Below are 5,893 nucleotides of genomic sequence, written 5' to 3'. Positions count from 1 at the left end.
CTGCAATACAGGAGACCTGGGTTCAGTTCCTGGGTGGGGAAGATCCCCTGGAGGAGGGCATGGCAACCCACTCCAGTATTCTTGCCTGGAGAATCCCCATGGACAGAGGAGCCTGGCGGGCTACCGTTCATGGGGTTGCAAGAGTTAAACTCGACTTGGCGACTAACCCACCACCACACTAAATAACAATAAATGCTAAGAAGCAAAAATGAAACATGGAAAAAAGACTTGGAAGTAAAGAGGAAGTGAAGTTTGTATGTACACCCAAACGTGTCGTTGAGAAGATGACACTGGAATAAAAGTCTGAAGCCAGTGAGGCAGCAGCCAGGGGAGATCCGGGGAGGAGAGGCAGAGGGCTCAGGGCAAAGGCCTGAAAGCCACGTGGTGAAGACGGGGAAAGCAGCAGGCAGAAACTCGGACGGGCCGGCCCCCCCAGTGCTACCTTGAAGCCACTGCACAAATTCTAAACGGCTTCCACGCTGCCCTGTAAGTCCCAGAACAAACCCCTGTCAAGTCACTGGAGGTGAGTTTCTATTTGACACAACCGAACAGAATTCTTCATTGATTCATCCACTTTTTATAAAAATATTTTTTAAAGTAGACTGTGACAGTACTGATTGTTACATTCTTTGGGGAAAACAATTTTCAAAAGCCTTATTTAATTTTTTTTTTTTTTTTACTTTTTTTTTTGCCTAGGGATCTGTGCTCTAGGAATCAGTCCAGAGGAAATAATCTAAAATGCGGGTGAGAAAAAATTATACCCAGTGTGCTCTAAGCTGCATTGTGTCCCCTGACCCTCATCCCGCAAACCCCCACACTGAAGTCCTAGTACCCTCAGAAGGTGGCTGTGTTTGGGCGTGGGCTCTTTAAAGATCTAGGTTAAAATGAAGCCCTTAGCGTGGGCCTTAATCCAGTATGATTGATGTCCTTGTATGAAAAGGAGGTTAGGATACACAGGCAGACAAGGAAAGGCGTGCGAGGACACAGCAAGGAGGGGCTCGTTTGCAAGGCGAGGAGAGAGCCCTCAGGAGAGCCCAGTCCTGCCCACGCTGGAACCCCGGAGCTCCAGCCTCCAGCACTGTGAGAACATAAATTTCCAAGACTTTCCTGGTCATCTAGTGGCTGAGACTCTGCACTCCCATCTCATGGAACTCAGGTTTGATCCTCGGTCAAGGAACTAGATCCCACATGTCACAGTTGAAGGTTCTCACACCACAGCTGAAAAAGATCCCTCCTGCCACAGCTAAAGACTCAGCATGGCCAGATAAATAAGTCAATGTTTTAAAAAATTCCTGTTGGTTAAGCCAGTCTATGGTTCTTGGCTATGGCTGCTTGAGCAAACTAACATTACAGCAAGTTTTAAAACCATTGTGTATTTAAAATAGAGAAAAATTAGAAATCTACCAGCTCGTGTCTGCTTATCATGGGCTGGACCCTGAATGAGGATGAACCAAAGGACAGTCAGAAAGTGGCTCTGCTGTGGGTCCCCACGGTTTCTCTGCCATTTATTCGAAGTGCTTGCCAGAGTACTGAGAAATGCATCCCAAAGGTCCCCTGCCTTTTCGGCAGCTGCATCTCAGAAGGAAGGGAGGAAAACCCGACCTGGAGGAGCTCGGAGGCAGCCAGGTGGCTGAGTCCTGGGAAACAGACACGGGACACGGGATCCGTGCCGTTCGTGGGCTCTGCTGACCGGGGTCAGGAGAACCGTGGTCCACGGATAACTTTTCTATGAGTTCTCACTGAAAGAAAAAAAGTCTTGATGGGAAAATATGCTAAAGGCATAATATGCTCTAAAGGCAAATATGCTCCTCGTGGGGAAGACCAACGGTCGTAAATCTTCCCGCTCCCCAAACAGCTGCAGCTGCAGCGATTCACCCAGAGGCTTTGCCAAGAACACATCATTGTCTGCACAGACACACACGGAGCCAGGCTGAGCAGAGGGTGGCTGGCCAGAGCTCAGATGAGATATAACCATTACCGACTCCTGAAGAAAGACTTGAAAACTTTAAATCAAACTACAAATTATGATGGCTCATTCCTTCCATAAATCCTAAGTGTGGTGACTTCACTTGGAATCAAGCAGCAAGCCATGTGTCGCTCCTCGTGAAGTTCAAGTCCGTGTACTCATTTAGTGGTACAAAAGTTCAGTTCACTCTTTCTTAGCTTTCTGTACGTTTATTTCTTGACTCATCCATCTACGTGATACATGACACAGTGTTTTCAGAGCAGGGGCCCGTGCAGTTCATGGCCCATGACAAACACACTCTAAATATCTGCCTCTTGCCTAATATGTTTAGACCACAGCAAGACATTTCATGTTGATTAAATATCACCAAATAGAGTCCACATTCACCTAGCTCCAAGGGCACACAAAATCCTTTATGACAGCAGTCCCCAACTTTTTTGGCACCACAGACCAGTTTCATGGAAGACAATTTTTCCATGGACCAGGAGGAAAGGGGATGGTTTCAGGATGATTCAAGTGCATTACATGTATGGCTGTATTTCTATTATTACATCAGCTCCACCTCAGATCATCAACCATTGCATCCCAGAAGTTGAGAACCCCTGTTTTACAGCTATTGTTGGCTAGCTTTTAACCTCTGAACCTCTTAAGACAGTTTCTTGTATTCCCAGTTGCTTGGTCACAGTCTCTCTGTGACCTCTATTTTTCTGCAGAAATAGAACCTGTGTCCTTAAAGGCAAAGGAGAAATTGAATTCCCTGGCTCTTCTCTGTGGACCAGAACTGGCATTGTGCATCAGATCTGTTGTGCATCCAACGCAACATCCCTTCTCCAACACAGATTCCAAGGGAGGTGTGGGAAGGGCAGGCCGTGTTCCAGACCTTTCCTCTGAACATCAGCTGTAAACACAAATTCACTCTGGAGCTTGGTTTCCAAAGGAAAACAAAGCTATGAATAGCATTTGATATTCATAATGTGTTTCCATGTCCCGGTTAGCTAATTTGTTTTTTGATTAGCTGCTTGAATTAACCACATCACCCGAAGTAACTCAGGCCTTTGCCTTCTGACCATGAAAGCTTCGTGGTGGTCTGTCTTTAGGTAAGGCACCCCAAGTCACTGTCATCTCAAAGTGGCCAAACGACTCAGTCATTGAGGACAGACATGGCGGGCCCCCAAATTATGTGCCCCAAATCTAGCCTTTGTTAGCGGACATCGCCCCTCCCCCCTTCCATAGGTAACATTTTTTGAGCATGCGTGTGCCAGATGAGTCATCCAAGCTGCTCGGGAAGCTGTCTCCACTGGTGACAGTGCAGCTGATCCACCCTCTGCCCTCCCCTCGCCCGGTGAAAATGCAGAGTATCAGCTCCACGGCACTGTCTCCAGCGCCGCATGGCTTCCTTTGTTTAGATAACATGCTCTTAGGCAACTTGCTCCCACATGGAGCTTTTCGTCTCTTGATTACATTTCTCCACCATTTCTATCTGCCTGTACCTCCCAGAGCATGAACCTTAAAGGGGGCGAGGACCCCAGGATCCCAAGGGTCCCCAGAACCCACAGAGCAGCCCCTCCGGCAGTGACCACCTTACTCCGTGGCCCTTGCTTATCCAAGGAGACTGCATGGTAAGCTCTTCCCCAGCTGTATCAGCCCAGGAGCCTGCTGTTTCTTCCTGCTTCTCTGAGATTCTCTCCTGGCAAAGGTGCCAAAAATTCAGTTTCTTTGAACTTTTCAGCAATTTTGATGCTATTACCAGAGATTCTGAAATTTCCAACGGCATCAGCTCTCAAGTTTCTTTTTCCAACTTCACGGGACAGAACGGTGTTCTGAGGTTCAGGCTAACCCCCTAAAAAGATGAGTACATGGATTTTCACATTCTGGAGGAAAGCCAGGCTTCTTTCTCTCTCTCTCTGGTTTTTTTTTTTTTTTTTTTTTTTGCTGTTTTTATAGTTGATTTCCAAGCTGGCTCCAGCGGGCATCCAACTCTCTCTCCCGCCATGGTCTTTCCCCTCCTGGCTCCTGTTCAATGACTAATGCTCTCCAGAAGTATTTATGGACCCAGCTATCTACCGTGACCTTGTGATCACACTAATCCCTGGCATGAGGCTGCTGCAATGGGCCAGTCACAAGGGTGAGGGGCTGGGAGAGGGGTGGACAGCGCCTCATCCTGGAGCAGCCCATTTATTTATAGAACTGGGCTTTTCCTCTCCTTCCTAAAGTTGGCTGTTAGGGCATCAGGTTGCCTTATCCTCAGTAACCACGCCGGGAGATAGACAACAGCGCTGGGCAGAACCAGAGATCCCAGGGCGAAGGCCAGAGTTCTCAGGGTCGGGGCACCAAAGGACTGCTCCTGCTACCTCTGTGGGGCAGACTCAAGAGGCCTGAGCTCCCAGGGCTGGCTGAACACTGAGCATTATTACAACTTGCACACTCACAGCCCCAAAGGAGCAGCCAGTGCTCCTGCCTGGGGACTCGGGGATCAAGGGCTTCGGAGAGTGTGAGTCAAGTTCCTGGGAAACTCTGGTAGCATCAGGGGTCTGCTTGACCTGACAATTCCTTTGGGGTCTTGGAAAAATTGATGAGAAAACTGCTATTAGAAGAGAGAAGAAAGATGGAAGGAGGCCTGACTTTGCAGGTGGTGGAGAATGGAATTGTCATTATTTAGATTAAGGAAAAAAAGAGAGGGAAAAAAAAAAAAACAACCCAGGACTTTGGGGAAGGAGTGAGAACAGAGGCCATGTGACCAAGGCTGGAGGAGGACTCAAGTAGACAAGGCTTGTTGTAGTCTCATCACAGTTTAGTAAGTGATTATCCAATGCCTCGGGTGACCGAGACAGCTTCCTGTGTTCAAGTTCCACGCCAGCTCCACAGTAAACCCCCCGAGGGCAGCAACCTTAGGTCACAGCGTGAATCCTGTGAGGTCTCATATGTAGATTACAAGTGACCGTCATTAACTTTAAAAAAGGTTTTTCGTAGATGATGATGATATTGATGATGATGGCTGGATAGTCTGGAAGGCAGGAACCCTGTGCATTTTTACTTATTTTTTTTAACTTTTATTTTTTACTTATTTATTTACTTTTGGCCTCACCGCACAGCATGCAGAATCCTAGTTCCCTGACCAGGGATCAAACCCATGCTCCCCTGCCCCCCACCACATTGGCAGCTCAGAGTCTTAACCACTGGACTACCAGCAAAGTCTTCCTTCTGTCTTTTTAAATCTTTATCTTCCCTCTGCCCAGTGAGTACTGTGCACATAGTCGGCTTTCAAAATCATTTACTAGGTTTGTATTAAATAAATGACGATTATTATAGTTCCATGTCTGCCACATGGACTTTTATCCTGCTTAGCAGACGCTTTCTCTCTCTCTCTCTCTTAAACAGCAACAACCAAAAGAGAATCTTCTGAGGCTGGTGTTCAGTTTTCCCTTGGAGCCCGTCTCCTGTGTGAGACCACAGGGCAGTGGTCCTCAAGCTTTAGCCAGGGGGTGCTTGTGTTTCTGATGAGTAGGTATGGGGTGAGGCTCAAAAACGTGCTTTTCTAGGGTTCTCATAGTGACTGCTGCTGCGCTGGGGACCACACTTTGAGAACCACTGTCATAAGGGTGTGTTAGGAATGTCTCAGATTCTCTTCCCTGAAACTTGAGGACTGAAGAAAAAATCCTAGGAAATTGTCCACAGCTGCATGTGGGGAGAGACCTCTGTAGAATGCTTTGCTGGGAATCACTGCCCATCTCTGCACAAGGGTCAGTTTCTTGAGAACTTAGAACTTGCCAAAGTGGGATAAAGGTGGCCGAGAAACCATGCGGGGATCCCAATCTGCTTTGCCTGCAGGCTCACCTCTCCATGTGGGATTTCCCTGGTGGCTCAGACGGTCGAGCGTCTGCCTACAATGAGGGAGACCGGGGTTCAATCCCTGGGTTGGGAAGATCT

This window comes from Oryx dammah, unplaced genomic scaffold, assembly GCF_014754425.2.
Source record: "Oryx dammah isolate SB20612 unplaced genomic scaffold, SCBI_Odam_1.1 HiC_scaffold_7, whole genome shotgun sequence".
NCBI lineage: Eukaryota > Metazoa > Chordata > Mammalia > Artiodactyla > Bovidae > Oryx > Oryx dammah.
Note: the sequence above shows the minus strand (reverse complement) of the source record.